Genomic DNA, 19,598 nt, shown 5'->3' with positions numbered 1-19,598 from the left:
AAACTGTGACCAAGAGTTAAGTTTGGACTGAAGCAGATCCAAGTTTTTTTCCTAGTAGATAAAGTGCTAAACATTGAGAGTGCTCTGTGCCTGAAATGCATTCATTCACATATTCAACAATATCTACTGAGCACCTTCAATGTTTTAGGTGAGGAGGGTACAGTAATAAACAAAAGCAGACATGTTCCCTCTCATCTTAGAGTTTTCAGGTTTTCATGAAACCCTTATAGAAACTAAAACTAAATTGCAGCTACACCAAGTACTAGAGAGGAGAGCTACTTGGTGCTTCAATTTTATGTAGTCAGGAAGATCTGGAGAGGCATTCCTGGAGAAATGACACTTAAGAAGATGGTGTAGGAGTCAGCTAGGTAACAAGGGGAAAGAAGTACATCCAGGAAGAGGAAACAACACATAAGGAGGCTCTGTCATGGGAGCAAACAAAGCAATTGCAAGACAATAGAATTATCAATAAAGATAATAAAGCATCTTCAGTCAGAAGGGATCTCCTCAGAAGTAATACTGAGTTTGGCAACAGGCATCTGGCAAGTTGGAAGGAGGAATTTACAGATTTCCCTTTGGTGATGTTCAGAGCATCTAAACAAAGCAGTAGCACTGAGTGTCTTAAAGAAGGACATATAAGAAGAACTAAGCTCAGGAGATCAAACTCCAGGGCACCGACATAGAGACGGAAGGTGTGCAGGGAAAGAGAATGACCAGATAGGTCTATGCAAAGGTGACTAGGCTGCATGTGAGGGAACCTAGGTTGCACTCCTGGGCCTGTTAAATAGCAGCTGTGTGACATTTGGGATGCCATCACTCTCTGTGGGCCAGTAGATTGTGAACACCATCCTGGGTCTAAGTTGTGACTCTGCCCTTCATTAGTATATATCCTTGGGCAAATTACACAATGACTCGGAGCCTCAGTTTTTCTCTTTATACAAATAAAGATAAGCATTCCCTTCTTTCCTTCTCATAGAATAGCAAGGATCAAATGAGATAATATATGTAAAGTGCTTAGTTGTAGCAGATGTTCTTGGTACTCCACCCATATGCCTCATAGCTGTCAGTGCTCCCTGACAGACTTTCAATTGCCAGTAACTGCATTTTGTGCCTCAGGACATTTTCCCTAAAATCATAAAAAGTCACTTTGTCCATGCAAAATGAACACCTGCCTGCCTTCCACAGCAGCCCTTAGGCAATGACTCAGGTATTGAACATAAATGGTCCAGCTTCTTCACCCTTTAAATTAATTTCTCCCTAGGATTAAGCTCCACCCACCCAAATGGAAGAAAATACTTGCATCTTTATCTCAGGGTCTGCTCCTGGGAAAACCCCAAAGTAAAGACATTGTACAATATCATTCATGTAGTAAATGCTTAATAAATATTTGATAAATGGATGATTTATGATAAAACCTATTATACTTACTGAAGAAAATAAGTTTTCTAGAAGAACTCTAAAGATTTCTCCAGCTTCCACAAGAATTCTAAAGATTGTTTTAGCACAAAACATAGAAAAAGATGCATTACTTTTCCCTGGTACAAATAGGAGGGTAACCATATGAGTACAGTAAGAGATAACTAGGTTCAAAGCAAAGTCATATGAACTGTCAAGAAAACAAAACTGAAGGTAGCAGCAGATGTTACCCATAAATTATTTGAAAGAGCTTAAAAAGCTGCAAAGAGCAAAATGATGATGTTTCCTCTAGGAGACAGTCCAGATTCCTGTTAGTAATCCAAACTTGGTAGCAATTGGACCCTCCTTCTACCTTCCAATATTTCAGGATTGTCAACGATATAAAAATGCAACATAAGCTGGGCTCAGTAGCTCAGCCTGTAACTCCAGTACTTTGGGAGACTGAGGAAAGAGAATTGTCTGAGCCCGTGAGTTTAAGACCAGCCTGGGCAACTTGGCGAGACCTTATCTCTACAAAAAGTCAAAAATTAACGGATGTGGTAGCTGGCGCCTGTAGTTCCAGGTACTTGGAAGGCTGAGGCAGAAGGATTGCCGTAACCCAGCAGGTTGACGCTGGGGTGGCCATGAGCGTGCCACTGCAATCCAGCCTGGGCAGCAGAATGAGACACCAACTCAAAAAAAAAAAAAAAAAAAAATATATTATGTAAGTTTACATTGTAGAATTTAGGTGCACTTATGGCAGTGCTAAGTATAGGCAAGACCTGGCTAATCAGTAAGGGGAAAGCTTTGGGACTGTAAGAGTTTTTCAAGCTTATAAGAAGCTAATGTTCACAACCAGCTACCTTGACAATGTCGTCTCCCTTACGGTGATCAGCACAAAGGCTGGTAAAGACAGCAAACCGTTGCCAGTAGGAACATTATACAAAATAGTTCCAGTCTTGAGCCTTGTGGATCATTTCACTCCAGGACCCTCACCAAGGAACTCAAGCCAAGGTTCATAGCTAAACTATTTTCATTATTGATTATTACTACCTTAATATTAAAAATCTCTGAGGAAAACTGTGGTCAGCAAACTTTCAGATGGAAAACACTGAGCTATCCAGTAGAATATGTTTGCTAGGTATTTTTGTATACCATCAAACCAGAACAACAACAGCAGTAACAACTAAATTCCAGGCTTAAACTTTATCTTTAAAGATAATATTTTTACCACCATATAACAGGAAATAGTAGGTGCAGAGAAACATGTTATTGACGCAATCAACAAAATATAGATATGAGAAACTCTACTAGACAATCAATCAAGGTTATCATGAAAAAGAAAAAAGACAAAGAGGTGGGATATGTGCATATGAAGGGGAAAGCTATAGATAAAAAATACTTGAGACATTAAAAAATATTAATTTCAATTGTTTACTATGTGATAGACAATAGATGAAATATAATGTGCATATTATTTATCTATCTTCATTGTTAGCTGGGGCTGTATTATAAACCATTTTAAAACTTAATGTCTTAACACCATAACCATTTACTATTTTCCATGAGTCTAGGACCATGCAGTTCTAAACCAAGTGATATCAGCTCATTGACATGCCTGGAGGCTCAGCTGGGACAACAGGGCTAACTTGGCTCTGCTCCACATGGTCTTTCATTCTCCAGGAGGCTAGTCCAGGCTTGGTCTCAGGTATAGGCAAGGATATGAGAGAACAGAAGCATGGGCTTGGAACTAGCACATCTTTTCTTCTGCCACAATGTGTTGCCAAAGCAAAACACTAAGTTAGCCCTGACTTAGGAAGTAAGGAGAAAAGATTCCATCTCTTGATGAAAAAAGCTGCAAACTCACATTGTGAAGAGCATGGATATTGGAAAGAGTGAAGAACTGTGGTAATTCTTCAATCAGTCCACAACATCTGGTAATTGCTTATTATAGGTTCACTGATACTGTAAGGAGAAACAAAAACAGAGCAGATACTTGGAAATCTCAATGTTTGCAGGCATTTGCTTACAGTAAGAGCAGGGATAGGTTTAGAATTCTTTAGAATCTGCTCTGCAGGCAACTCTTGATTTTACTAACTAGATTTCCCCTCTGTTTCTCTGGGAAAACCCCACTTAATTCCTGGAGGCCTTTAGGCATCTCTATAGCACTATCAAATTATTCAGCCATAGCTCTCCTCATATAAGGTTGTATTTCTTTGTTTAACTTTCTGACTTCCTTTAGAAAGCAGCTTTCTGAGGACAAGAACTGACTTCTCCCTCCATCATTATACTGTATGAACATCAAGTAGCAGAGAGTCTAGCAAAGAATCACCACACGATAAATATTGTATTGTTTGTTGAATGGATTCAGAAAAAATATGAATGAAAATAGTAATAAAAGCTACTGTGTGGCTGAGAGTACACAGACACATGGTGACTCTGATTGTTATTCAAGTGAAGGATAGGAATTCCCTGTGATAGAAAAATCCCAGCAGTAAAATGCTGGGTAGAACACAGCCAACTCGCTCCTTGTTCTTTTCCTTTGGGTAACTCACTAGTGAGAGAACAACAGCATCTTAACACCACAAAAAAGGAGTCAGTTATTTGTCTGCAGGCTCTTGTGCAATTGAAAGCTAAAAGTCTATCAGAGGGTTCCAAACAAGAGTACATTTCTTGATTGGATTTCTGTCTGCCACAGAACTTGGAAATAAATTGTCCCCAAATTTGATGAGGTTTATACAGATTTGCTGAACCATTTTCTTTTTCATCCACGTTTCCAATCACTAACTAATTATTTTCTTCAATTCCTATCTAAAAAAACTTTATTTGGATCAAAATTGAATGTCCTTGGTTATGTGGAACTAGATCTAGGAAATACTGGTTAGAGAATATATTAGAAGATATCAGGGTAGCCTTAATGGATACACAGTAATTACACAATTTTAGCTTAAATTTTAACAAAATATAAGATAACTTTGTTTAAAAAAGAAAAAATAAATACAATACAATTACTTTGTTCTGCAGTCATTTTTGTATAGTATTTTAAGTTTAAAGAAAAAAGTATTATGATATATGTGATTTTGCTAAAATAAGCCTCAGAAAAAGACTTCCTGATTGTAATTTTTTGAAATAAAATTTGGTATCAGCTTTATCATGTGCAGAACTTTAGCATGTTTATCAAGCTATTCAGCTCTGAGAAACAGTTAAAGACTCCATAGAAATAAAATAATGAATGAACACATAACATCTGACTCAGCAATGTAGTATGTAAAAATTTATTTTACAGATGTCTTTTCATATGTTCACAGAAAAGCACATTCAAGAAAACTTACTTTATAATAAAACATTATGAACAATATAAACATTCAATAAAAAGCTGGTTAAATAAATCCAGTATATATAAATAATGAAATGTTATGGAGCATTAAAATAAACAAGGCAACACACATATTTATACCAATATTTCCAAGATATATTTTTAAGTATAAAGAAAAAATAAAGTACAGTGATGAACAATGTGTTTGCATTGTTTCCATAATATTTATATTAAGTATTTTTAAATGGTGCAAATATTTGTATTCTCTGGAAGAATACACTTGACACAAGTAAGGTTGATTGTGACCTGGGTGAGAAACAGAGGTCTGTGGAACAATACTGAGAGAAATACTCTTCACTTTGTTTTATATCTTATGAATTATTTACCTTATAATTGTATTTGTTAGTCATAAACAAAATAATCATGCTGAAAACAACAAATAAAACAAAACTTTATGGAGTAGAATATTAATGCAAAGTCTTAATTACAATTAATATTTCAAATAGAGACCAACCAAAAGTTGAAAAGAATGAACAAGTTACAAAGACAAATGTAAGTATATTTAAAGTATATTTATGACTCAAAAATTAGTTTCAGTGAAAAATAATACTTGCTCAATCATATGGCTTACATCCTACCCTAAAACAAAACTTCCATCTTAACCAAGAAGAGAAAAAGATACACACACACACACAAAAGTGGGCCATCCTCAACCAGAGAAGTGTCACTTGTTCAACGAAATGGAGGCATTTCTGGTCTATATTGGATAAATAAGATATCCAAGATTCTTAAATGGTGATAGTGTGGTTTGGTGAACAAAGACTTGACAAAAAAGCACCATGCTATGCAGAGTAACTTCCCTTGACAAGAAAATATTAGTTTGTCCATCAAAACAAACAAAATGGTAAAATAAGAAAAGCTGAAAAAAACAGGACCTCCACTTCCTTTTTTAAATTTTATTTTTGTTTTAGAGTTGTAGGGTACAGGCAAGGGTTTGCAATATAAGTAGACTGCATACAGGTGAAATTTGGGCTTCTAGCTAGCCCTCTCTCCTGCTGGTAATGAATCAGGTATCCACTGTGTTGGTGTCGCCATCTGTCCCCTTTCCTCCTCCCTCCCACTCCTGGCCATGCCTCACAGCTGCCAATCCCACCCTTTTGCTAATGTGACTAGTGTCCATGGCCACTTATGAGTAAGAACATATAGTATTCAGCTCTTTGTTTCTGTGAGAGTTCACTTAGTATGATGGTCTCCAACTGCACCAAACTGGCTGCTACGGCCATGATTTTGTTCTTCTTTATGACTACATAATACTTGTGTACTCGAATATGCATCCAATTTTCTTTATCCAGTCTACTTTTGATGGGCAGCAGGATTGGTTCTATGTTTTTGCTATTATGAATAGTCCTGCAATAAACATGGGTGTGCAGGTATCTTTTTGGTAAAGCAATTTATTTTCCTCTGAGTATATTCTCAGAAGAGAGATTGCTGGATCATATGGAAGCTCAATTGTTTACTTCTTTGAGAAATCGCCACACTATTTTCCATAGAGGTTGGACTAGTTTACTTTCCCACCAACAGTGTAGCAGTGTCTCCTTTTCTCTGCACTCATGCCAGCATCTGTTGTTTTCTAAACTGTTGATAATAGCCCTCCTTACCAGAGTCAGCTGGTATCTCACTGTAGTTTTGATTAGCATTTCTCTGATGATTAGTGAGGCTGAGCATTCTTTCATATGTCTGTTGACTGCTTGTATGTCCTCTTTTTTGTTGTTGTTTTTGTTTTTCTTTTCTTTTTTATTTTAAAGATGTGGGGTACAGTTTCAAAGTAGGTATGTAAGTGGTCATGATGCAGATGAAGTTTGGTATGTCATCCTTTGAGAAGTGTCTACACATGTCTTCTACCAACTTTTTAATGGGGCTGTTTGTTTTCTTTGAGTTTCTTGTAGATCCTGGATGTTAGCCTTTGTCCGATGCATAGCTTGCAAATATTTTTTCCCAGTCTGTGGGTTGTCTCTACTCTCTTGATTGTTTCTTTTACAGCGCAAAAGTTTTCCTGTTTAATAAGGTCCCACCTCCTCTTAGCTTTTGTTGCACTTGCTTTTGGAGACCTGGTCACGAATTCATTGTCTACTCCAATATCTAGAAAGGTGTCCCCTACATTTTCTTCTAGGATTCTTATAGTTTGAGGTTTCACTTCTAATTGTTTCATAGAGATTGCATCCAAGCAACCTTTCTGCTGAGATCAAATATAAGAACTGAATAAAATACAAAGCAAACCAAAACAATTTGAGGGCATCAGTGAGCACATAGGCAGACAAGACAAAAAAATGCTGAGATCACAAAGAGAAAGGAAATGCACTGAGCTGAACCCAAATTCTCATCCACTTTTTCTCCTAAAGGCATGAACTGATTTCTCAGTGACTCAGAGCAAAAAACTCAGAGTTTTAGTCTTTGTTTAAGATGGAAAGAAAAAAATTGAAGCTCAGGACTCTGAAAACAACCAGGAATTGAGGAATCAAGACCTCAGAGAAAAGAGAAGGGAAGTGAGGACATCATTCTCTTTCCCTTAGGTCATTTACCAGTTCTTAGTCTACGATACTAAGAGGCCAAAACACCAAGTCAACAGAAGCAGCTAGGAGGCTAAAAAGCTAAACTAGAGATTTTCCAGGAATCTCATGGTTATAGGGAGGTGAAAAATGGAGCTCAGAATCCACCATTGATAATGGGCCCTGTTAACCACTCCAGTATTTCAATTAAGAACAGTGAGGGCTAAGCCTAGGGAAAAGGATAAATAGAAAATAGACAAGCGTCCATGAAGGCCAAAATTTTACCTCAAATTACTGTAATTCCTGAAAGGAATATGGTCTGCCTCTACTATAATAGCCATTTAATTTTGGTAGAAATTAAATAATGTCTGAAGAAAAAATAACATCTAGAGCTTCTAAAATGTTTATTCACTATACCCAAGAATTGATTTTTTTTATTTGTTTGTTTTTGAATAGGGTCTTGCTCTGTTGCCCAGGCTGGAGCGCAGTGACACGATCATGGCTCACTGCAACCTCCACCTCCTGAGCTCAGATGATCCTTCCATCTCAGCCTCCCAAGTAGCTGAAACTGCAGGCACACATCACCCTGCCCAGCTAATTTTTTTATTTTTTGTAGAGACAAGGTCTCACTGTGTTGCCCATGCTGGTCTCAAACTCCTGGGCTCAAGCAATCCTCCCTCTTTGGCCTCCCAAAGTGCTGAGATTACAGGTGTGAGCCACAGTTCCTGGCCTTTCAATATTTTATTTAAAAAAAAAATAACAGATGGCAAGAGAGAAGACCAAATGGTTAATTTTTTTCAAAAATGCAGATAAGAGGAAATAGAAAATCTATATAATCCTATCTATATTAAAGGAATTGAATGTGTAATGTTATATCTTCTTACCTCCCACCCAAAGTGTGAGCTTCACATTTGGTCAATTACAGAACACTGATGAGACCATGACTGTAATCTCTGACTGCTTTGCAAACCCAGTTCCCTGAAGAATTTCCAAGCAAATGCACATTTTCTGGAGTTATTTGAGTTCTCACCCAACCTTTTATCAGGCAACATATCATTTCATTGTCATCTCTGTGTACGTTTTCTTTGAATTTTCACACTTGAACTACTGACAGTATTCTTGTTTTCTTTGATGCAGTTTTAAGTTGAATGCATTCACACATGTTAGAATGGCTATCATTCAAGAGACAGACAATACCAAGTTCTGAAAAGGATGAGAAAAATATGGAACAACCAGAATTCTGAGCTTCTGCTTGTGAAAGTGGCAATAGATAAAAGCTCTTTGGAGAAAGTTGCACAGAATTGCCTAACGCTGAATTTGCTAATCTATTCTGATCCAACATTTACACTCTTTGGTATATACTGAACAAATGAATGCTGGTGTCTATCAAAAGACACATACAAGAATGTTCAGAGAATAATTACATTTTAAACAAAACCACACATTGAAACAACCAAAATATCTATCCACAGTAAAATAAATAAATAAAGTGTTATACATTCATAGAAGGAAGATCCCAAAAAACCCAAAATTTATTTATAAAATAAATGTATTTATTGTTACATGTTTAAACTTTATTTGATGTAATACGCCTATTGAGATATTTTTTCCACTAGCTCAAAACAGTTTTGTTTTTATTTTTATTTTAAATATGTGAGGTACAATTCAGGGTTAGGTATACAAATGGAAAACAGTTTTTGAACTCATGAGTTTTGATGTCTTTTAGCGCTTGTGCCGATTTTTTGTTTCGCCTCTTCCACATTGGCAAAATGTTTCCCTTCAAGGATTTTTTTCAACTAGGGAAACAAAAAAATGGTTGCTTGGCACAAGATCAGGTAAATAGAAAGGGTGGGGCATAGTATCATGCCAGTTTTGGTCAAAAACTGCTGAGCATTCAGCATGATGTGGGCAGGCGTGCTCATAAATCACCCATTATGAAATGGGCAAACTTGTTGAAAGAATCTCCAAAACAAAAAAAATTTCACTGAAGCTGAACACAGCCTCTCACAACAATGCTAGCTGGCACACTGATGCTGATGGGTTCCTAGAACACATACTTAGCAGAGGAAGCCTGTAATACGAGGCACCCAACCTCCAAAAAAAATAATTCCTATTTTTGGGGGGCTACCCCCTCATGTAAAATACAGAAAAAAATTACTGGTGCATACAACATAGACATGTTGGCTTTCAAAAGCTGGAAAATGAAAGTAAACATGATGTACAATTTCATTTATATACAAATTTTAATTTACTTATAATTACAATGAGTTAGGCAAACTATAAATGCAAAGGGTATAGTTGCCATAGGACTGATTGCCCTCTCTTCAAATATCAACCTCAAGTTTGGAGTACCAGGGCCATCCTCACCTCATACTGGCTACAAATTCATGAATCTCCACAACTACCCTCAGATTCTGGAATTTGCCAGAAAGACTCACAGAACTCAAGAAAGAGTTAAATTTATAATTATACTCTTATTAAGTGAAAGCACATACCTTTAGAAACATCAAAAGAAGAGAAATATTGGAAGCTTCCAAATAAGAAGCTTCCTTATCCACAGGGAGTTTTACTCCCTTGGTGTAGCTGTGTCACAATATACATGGAAAATTGCCAACCACAGTAGCTCACTGGAGCCTTTGGTGTCCAGCATTTTTATTGGGGCTTTATCACATACTCTTTGCATAGCTGGCCTATAGTCTCAACCTGTCCTGTAGATACGAGCTAATGCCACTAGTGTCCAGTCTTTCCAGTGATCAGAATTGATCTCTATCCCAAAGCCTCACCATAAATCACACTGTTAGACTTTCTGGTGGCCAAAGTCCCCAGGCAAGCAAAGACCTCCTGCTCTTATACGCAGGACATTCCAGAATTTTAGAGATCCCCTCCTAGTAACTGAGGGTAAAGTGCAGCCCTCTCTTTCGGTGAGATTAATTCTCACCTACCAGCAGTGAGAGCAGCAATTACCTTTAAGGGAATGTAATCGCCAGGAAGCAGCAGGATCTGATTCTAGGATGCTGGTAATGTTCTATTTCTTGACCTGGTGGAAGTTACACAGTTCTGTTTACTTCGCAACATTTATTGAGTTGCACTTTTATGATCTGTGGGCTTTTCTGTATAGATGTTATACTTCAGTAAAAATATATACTCAGAGAAAAAAAATTTAAAACGAGATACTACTCTGCCTGAGCAAATATTTAATAGTATGAAACAAGTGCTGTACAATTCATAGCTTCTACACAGTAGGGAAGCACTTTTCAGGTTGAACTCAACATAGAAGCTGCACTCTAAAACCCTTCCTGCTGCTAAGGTGCAGAAAGACTATTTCAACCCAAAGTGGCATAGGTCATGCATGGTATGTGGCCCAGAAAATATCAATGAAGGATACAGAATCAGTGAGGAAGGAATGGAAGCCCGGGAAGGGGGGCAGAGAAAGGGTGGGGAGAAGCAAAGAAAAAGGAGGAAGAAGACCAAGTAGAAATATTTCTTTAGTGAATATTCATTCATGCCTCACAGTTTTCCAAGACAGTCTCTGAGATAAGGATTTGTGTGCAAGTGATGTATAATGGAATGTTTCCTTAATAAAGGAGTAAGGGAGTAGAGAAATAGGACCATGAAGGGCAGCAAGCCAAGCAAGGATGTGAATTTAGGCAAAGTCTAAGCCTCAGCCTGATCCCACAGAGGAACTCTGTAGTATGAATTATGCGTCAGAAATTGTCTCCACTCAAGGCAAGGCAGTTGGGTTTCCATAATCCTCTAATAGTTAGTCTCTTGCTAGGGGCCACATCAAAGGAGATGTAACCTCCCCAGCATTTTCCATGCTCTGCAAGTGCCGGCAAGCAGCTCCAGTATGCTGAGGAAAGTCTTCCAAAAAGAGTTGACAGTGTGAGCTGTTAGAAGCTAAAGTACACAGAAGTCAAGAGAGGAACCTACAAAGTGCAGAAGAGATCAGACTAGCTGGGACCAGATGCCGATGGGTTCCTAGAACACTTACTTAGCAAGGGTAGAGGCAGTGAAGCAGTAACTATGTCCACTACCCCTAGTGAGGAAGAATTGCAAGTTAATGTAAAAATATGCCATCTAGGTATTTGTTACATGTTGATGCACATATTCTTGTTTGTTAAACATTTGGTACACCGCATTTGGATATCATTCCTGGTATGATAGGCATCATTCTCAACCAACATTTTGCAATGTTCCATGTTAGTTAGTCTTTTGAATTATTGCTAAAGATATTTAATCAAACAGGATGAATTCCAGCCAATAATTTCAGTCACTATTTTAGGAACTAAAGAGGAAGACAAGAAAAGAAAATTCTCCTGACCTGAATATATTAATTAAATTAGCACAGCCATTATGGGAATGAAAGATTCCTCAAAAAATTAAAAATGGAGTTGCCATATGATCCAGCAATCTCATTACTGGGTATATCCAAAGTAATAAAATAAGTATGTTGAAGAGATATATGCACTCCCATATTCACTGCAGCATTATTCACAATAGCCAAGATATGAAATCAACCCAAGTATCCTTTGAGGGATAAACGAATAAAGAAAATGTGCTACATGCAAGGGGGTACCCCCAAATGGAATTTATTTATTTAAAAAGTGCATTTATTCTTACATGTTTAAACTTCAGTCATGTTCAAGGATGTACCTTGATACAATACACTTACTGAGTTTTTTTTTCCACTGCTCAAAACAGTTTTTGATATCATCTGTCTGATATCATCTGTCTTGACTCCTTTTAGGGCTTCTGCCATTTTTTTGTTTCACCTCTTCCACATCAGCAAAATGTTTCCCTTTGAGGACTTTTTTCATTCAGGGGGAGAAAAAGCCACTTGGGAACATTCAGCCCGGTGTGGGCAGATATGCTTGTAAATCGCTCATGAAATGTGCAAACACATTGAAAGAATCTCAAGGAAAAAAAAAAACATTCACTGAAGTTGAATGCAACCTCTCACAGCAATGCTACCTGGTACACCGATGCCTATGGTTCCTAGAACACTTACCTAGTAGGGAAGCCTGTACAAGAGGCCCACCCCAAAAAAGATAATTCCAATTTTGGGGGGGTCTCCCTCATAAATAACAAAATGCTATTCATCCATAAAAAAGAAAGAAATTTTGTCACTTGAGACGACATAAATGAAGCTAGAGGAAATTATACTAAGTGAAATAAACCACGAAGAAGGTAAATACTGCATAAACTCACTTATCTGTGAAACCTTAAAAATTCAAACTCATAAAAAAAGAGAATAGAACAATGGCTGCCAGGAGCTATTTGGGGGCAATAAAAGGAGATTGGAAGAGATGCTGGTTAAAGAATACAAAGTTTCAGTTAGGCAGGATGAATAAGTTCTGGAATCTATTGTACAGCAAGGTGATTATAGTTAATAATAATGTACTACATACTAGAAAATTGCTAAGAGATTAGATCTTAAATGTTCTCACCACAAAAATGATGTTTGTGGGGTAATGTATACGTTAATTAGCTTGCTTTAATCATTTTATAATGTATACATCACAGTTATAATATAAATACATACACTTTTTGTTTATCAAATAAAATACACCTTAATACATCTGGGAGTGTAGAGAAGAAAAAAAATTGCCCCTGAATTTATGATAACTAAATAAATCTTAGTCCTGCCAGGTTGTGCTATGAATTATGATCATTCATCTAACAAGTGGTAAGTGAGGAAAGCATTGTGCTAGGTTCTGGTGATACAAAGACAAATGTGCACAAAACTTGTCCAGAAGGAACTATATTCTAAAGAATAAAGTCAAATTATAACTTATAAGACAATATAACAAATTATGTAACAAAAATATGAAAAACATATGCTGTAGAGAAGCATTACATTGGAGTAAAAGATTGCAAAGCAATTTCAACGAACATTTTATTCATTCCATACACCACATACTCACAGCTCCTGCAGCCTCCACCTGCTGGGCTGAGGCAATCCTTCTGCCCCAGCCTTCTAAGTAGCTAGAACTACAGGCCTGTGCCATCACGCCTAGCTTATTTATTTATTTATTTATTTATTTATTTATTTATTTATTTATTTATTTATTTATTTATTGTAGAGGCGAGATCTTGCCAAGTTGCCCAAGATGGTCTCTAACCCCTGGGTGCAGGCAATCCTCTCACCTCCCCTCCCAAAGTGCTGGAATTACAGGCGTGAGCCATCATCATGCCCGCCTTGCTACATTTTTGTTAAGTGTCTTTTATGTGACTATATTGTTCTGTGCCCAATAGACATATTACTACATTTGAAATAGGTAAGGAGTAGTGATACTTACAAATGAAGAATCTGAAATTGTAGCTTAGACAGTACTTAAACCACTCATTAAGGGTTAATCTGTATGCTTCATAAACAAGCAGAAACTATTCAAGAGCAATATTTCACTTTTTCAGTCAGTTCTAAGCAAAACATATTATATTATACCATAAAGTTCAGCAAACTATTGCCCACAGGCCAAATCCAGCCCAAAGTCTGTTTTTGTCAATAAAGTTTTATTGGAACACAGTCAAGCTCATACATTTACATATTGTCTATGACTTCTTTGCTGCCACAGGAACAGAGATGGGATATAACAGGCACCATATGGTCTGTAAAGTCTGAAATATGCATTATCTAGTCCTATACAAAAAAAAAAAATCAAGATGGTAAAATAAAGGGTTTCTGAGCACATCTCACTCACTTGGAAATAGCAAAATAGTGTATAGAGATTCACACTGTGACCTTGTACCCAAGAAGGAACATGAGAGTTCAACATAAAAGTGAAAGAAAACTTCAAATACTCCTAAAAACAATGCAGCAGCTGTTCACATGGCAGAGTCCAGTGAAAAACCATGAGTGAACCCCCCAGTGAGTGAAAGGGAAAGTATCTCTGTGATACACATTGCCAATGAAGCAGGCAACCCAGGCCATGGAGGAGCTCTTTGACTCTTCCAAGCCCTGTATCGACCTGACTTGAGGAGCAGTCAGGAGACTTTAAGAGGGAAGGGCACAAGGACGTGCCCTACACACACTTTCTAGTTTGAGTGCTGATAAAAGAAGGCCATGCCTGGTTCTAACTCATAGTGGGATGTGAAAAAACCTGCCAGCTAGCAAGGGTGGTAGCCACTGGCAAGTCTTGGGCTGGGGATTGATCTGGAGCAGGGGAAGAGCCCTATAGGCAAAACTGAGAGGAGAGTGTGGTATGGGCTCCAGCCATAGATGCTGGAGTTGGCAACCCTCTTTGTGGGACCAGATCAAGAGGAGTTCAGCCTGAGAGGTATGGTTTTGACCCAGGCAGTGAGTTTTGCAGCCTAGGGTGGTTTTGAGGTCTGAAGACAAACTGCATGTGACTTGGCTAACAATCTCAACTTACTTTCATGGAAGGGAGCCTCACTGGGTTCAGGTTATGAAAGCAAAGCAGGACCCACTACCACTTGCTAGGCTGTGAAGTTCAAGATTCTCCTTTTCCCCATGCCGGGTCTTTGGCACAAGAGCAGTTGTTCTGTTCTTTGCTGGGGCAATTCTCCAGGGGCCTGAAGACTGCCCTCCAACTCCCATTGGGATCAGTGTTTGTGCTCATTGTTGGAGGCCCTAGTGAAGGCTTTCCTGGCCCAGGCCTGCCCAGCTTTGCCACTCCTCAAAAACAGAGAATGAGCCTGAGACCACTGAACATTCCATGACCCAACCCATCATCTGGAACATCTAAGTAGTTTGGATTTAAAAAGATCAAGCATAAATCCTACTGCTACCACTGTAGCTGGCTCTCACCGGTAAGTGTCACCTACCAGGCTGGAGGTCAACTCACACAGTCATTCAATACCTACTGACAAAAGTACACAGTACACAGCAAGGAGACATGTTTCTCATGACCTCTACCACCATTGTCACCCACATCACCTGAGCTACTCAGGAGGCCTTGAGACAACTCACCAATACATCACTGCTACAATCAGTATTTGAGAAAGTCATCACACTAAGGCTATTAATACCCAAGAGAATTATACAGCATATAGCGTCTATGCTACCGAACACACACAGAAGCAAAGTCACTCAACATACATCATAGTCACAGTCTCAAGAAAAAAAGAAGTCCCACACCAAGAAAGTAAATCCAAAAATAAGAAATGATAGTTTTTCCAGGTACAATAAAACAGCATACTAATACTACAAGTATGAAAAAACAAGGTGCTATGACACTCTCAACGAAAAACAGTAATTCTCAGCAATGAATCCTAACCAAAAAGAAATCTTCAAAATACTATATAAAGAATTCAAAATACTGATTTTAAAGACTCTCAATGAGATACAAGGGAAGTCTAAGAAATCAGAAAATTAATTTAGGATATAAGTGAGAAATTTATCAAGGAGATACATAGCTTTAAAAAGAACTCTAGAAATGAAAACTCATTGAAGGAAATACAATATACAGTTGAAATTCTCAACAATAGACTAGAGAATAAGAGACACTCTCAGAAATTGTAGATAAGTCTTTTGAATTAATCCAGTCAGACACAGAATTTTTAAAAGAATTTTTAAAAATGAAAAAGCCTTCAAGACAGATGAGATTCCATAAAGTAGCCTAATTTATGAATTACAAGACTTCCCAAAAAGATGGAAAACCAAAAAGCTTAGAAAACCAATTCAAGAAGATAATTGATAAAAATTTCCCTGGTCAAGCAAGAGATTTAGACGTCCAGATACAAGAGGTTCAATGAACTCCAATAAAATACACTGTAAGAAAGACCTCCCCACAACATCAGTCATCAGACTAAAATCAACATAAAGGAAAAATATCATAAAATCAGCAAGGGAAAATCATCTTCAACTATAAAGAAAACCTCATCAGACTAATAAAAACTTTCTCAGCAGAAACTTTATAAGTCATAAGAGACTGGGATTCTATTTTCAATATTCTTAAAGAAAAAACTGCCAACCACAATTTTAATATCGTGCCAGAATAAGCTTCTTAAATGAAAATAGTCTTTCCCAGACAAGAAAATAAAGCAGGAATTTATTACCACTAGACTGTCCCTACAAGAAATGCTCAAAACACTTCTAAACATGAAAACAAAAGATCACCACAAAACACATGAAAGTTTAAAACTCACAGATCTAATAAAACAATTACACAAAGAAATGAAAGAGAAACCAAATGGCATCATGACAGTACTTTGAGGGAATTCCAAAATGGAGACAGAGTTGGTCAAAATGTGTGAGTCTATAAATGAGTGTGCATAGGGATAAATATGCATGCAAGTGTGTGGGCAAGTGGGTGTGTAAGTGTCTGACTGAGTGGGGACATGGGAACAAATAGCCTGAGCTCTTCTGCTTTGGTGGCTGCCCCACGCTGCTACTCAGATCTCAGCAAATCCCACGGCCCAGAGGCAGGCACCATCTGCAACCTTACCTGGAAGAAAGCCGCATAAAACAGCTGCTGCTGGCACCACCCACCACCACGGCCTCTGGCATCAGATCAAACGTTGGCAGCTGGGACTGCAGAGAAAATACACCAGAGGAACTAGTTGCCATGTCCTAGTGGAGGACAAGACCCACAGATGTCTCCTCTGTATTGACCCTGGTACCCGGGTAGAGACAAGCTCCAGCCTGCCCACGTGAACAGTGGAGCTACTTCCTGAGGCTGAGGGGAGAATTCAGCACTTCTCTGAAGTTGATCATTGTTAACCCAGATATGCCGGGAGCAGTATTCACAGAGAGATAAGCCCGCCAAAAAGACCCAGGCAACCCATCCTCCACACTGGAACAATTGCAGGACTTTGGCTACAACCAGAGACAAATAACCCAGCCTGCAGTGGATGGGTGGGGGTGAGTTTTAAACCAATCCTGCTCCCTTCTCACAGTGATTCATGAGACTAGTGACCCAGGTGGGGAGCAACCTGATGGGTGCTCGCAGAGAGGGGCTGAATACAAGTGGACCTGCTAGGGGAGGTGTGTACTCTCCTCCCTCCCCCAGAGTGAGCAAGGGGACAGATATAGAAGTCAGAGCACCTCTCCTCTGCTACAAGCCAGCAGAAGTTTCAGAAACTGCCATAAAAGTGTGATCAAGAATTAGAAAAATTTTTTGGCTCTTTTTGTTGTTGCTTTATTTATTTATTTATTTTTTTTGGTGTATGCTCTATTTTTTATTTTTTCATTTTACCCTGCTCTCTCTGTTTTGCTGTGTGTGTGTGTGTGTGTGTGTGTGTGTGTGTGTGTGTGTGTGTATTTCATTTTGTTTTATTCCTTTTTCTTCTTTTTTCATAAGGGTATATATGAGTGTGAAAATTTCTTCATATTGTCAGTTTTTGCTTTTTTCATTTTTTTCTTTTTTTCTCCTTTTTACTAGTTTGTTTGTCTTTCTTTTATTGGTTTGTTTTTCCTTCTTGACTTCTTTCCCTTCATTGCCTTCTCTTCTCCCTTCTTTCTTTCTCAGTTCCTTTCTTTTTCCTAATGTTGTTTTGTGTTCAGAGGGTATACATACATTTCAGTTGGACACTGTGGGCATACTGTGAGATGGTGGGAAGTGGGGGACCTCACCCCAATCAGTGAACATTGTGATCTGCAGGCAGCTTTGGAACCTTAGAACCCCACAATGCACCTTATTCAAATCTCAAACCTGCAAAAGAACAGCACAGTTCCCCACCTCCAGCCCAGCTTCAGAATCAAACAAATCTGTAGGCTTTACATAAGGAAGAATATGGGGTTGAGCAAACAGAAATAGAAATTATTCCATGTCACTGAACAATGGAAATAAAGAAAAAATAAAATCCATCACAAATTAAAAGAAATTAACAACAAGAACAACAACAAAAAAAAACAACACAGGCAACCCAGAGAAAATACAGACTTCAGAATTCAAACAATGAGGAGCACCCAGATGAACTGGTCTCAGAACACAAACACAGAGATCAGGAATAGTTAGAGAAAATGAATAAGAACCAAGAAAGGAAAAGGAAAACAGGAAAAAATAAATTACAGAGATACTAGCCATAATGAATACATTCAATGAAATAAATAACAAAGTGACAAGCATAAAAAGCAGAATTAACCAAGCAGAAGAAAGAATCTCAGAGTTTGAGAAACTGGTCCCCTGTTTTAAAAGTTTGAGGACTCCTGGTTAAAAGCATTGAAAGGAGTCTTAAAAAGACATAGCAAAGCTCTCAAGAGATATATATTTGTATTAAGAAGCCAAACTTATACCTGATTGGTATCTCCGAAGCATAAAAGCTGAAAAGGAGAATAAGATCACCCTGGAACATTTCACGAGGTCATCCAAGAAAACTTCCTGTATCTCATCAGAGATGCAACCATACAAACACAAGAGATTCAAAGAACTCCTGCAAGGCAACAAATGAGAAGACCAACTCCTAGACACACAATCATTCTCTTACACAAAGTAGGTATAAAAGAAAAACTCAAAGGCAGTGAGAGAGAAAGGTCAGACTATCTAACAAGGAAGACCCATTAGAACAGCAGCTGACTTATCTGCAGAAATGCTACAGTCCAATCTTCAAAGTTCCCAAAGATAAACAATTTCAACCAAGAATTTCCTACCCAGCTAAGTAAATTTCATCAGTGATAGAGAATTAAAATCCTTCCAGCCATTCAGTCCCTAAGAGTTTATGCTGTCTCCAGACCAGGGCTCTACAAGAGATGCTTAAGAAGTTCTTAAACACAGAAGAAAAAAACAATGACAACACTATTCCCAAGAATGCAGAAAAACAGAGAATCAATATAGCATGCATCATGACTACAAAATTGAAAAAACACACTCATATATCAACCCCAAAAGAAAACCAACAAACAACAACAACAAACTTTATAAGAGCCTTATGACAGCAATAAACTTTCACATCTCAATACTCAGCTTGAATGTGAATGGACTAAATGTGCCACTGAAAAGACATAGAATGGAAAACTGGATTTAAAAAAACATGTCCCAACAATATGCCACCGCCAGGAAATATATCTCACTACAAAGAACACCCACAGACTCAAAGCCAGAGGATGAAAAGAAATTTTTCAGGCAAATGGAACACAAATGAAGTCAAGGAGTCACAATCTTAATATCAGACAAAACATTTAAGCTATCCACATTTTTAAAAGATATGAAAGGACACTATATAATGATAAGAGATTCAATCCATCAACAAGAAATAGTCATCCTAAAAATATACGCACCCAACATATGAGCACTAGCTTTTATAAAGCTGCTACCAAGTAAATTAACAAAATATATTGATTTTGACATTATCATAGCTGGGGACTTAAATACCCTACTAACAACCCTAGATAGATCATTGAGGCAAAAAAAAAAAAAATCAACTAGGAGATCTTGAATCTC

Source organism: Carlito syrichta, unplaced genomic scaffold (genome assembly GCF_000164805.1).
Source record: "Carlito syrichta isolate Samal-C Ts95f unplaced genomic scaffold, Tarsius_syrichta-2.0.1 Scaffold91532, whole genome shotgun sequence".
Taxonomy (NCBI): domain Eukaryota; kingdom Metazoa; phylum Chordata; class Mammalia; order Primates; family Tarsiidae; genus Carlito; species Carlito syrichta.
This window is presented reverse-complemented; position numbering follows the sequence as displayed.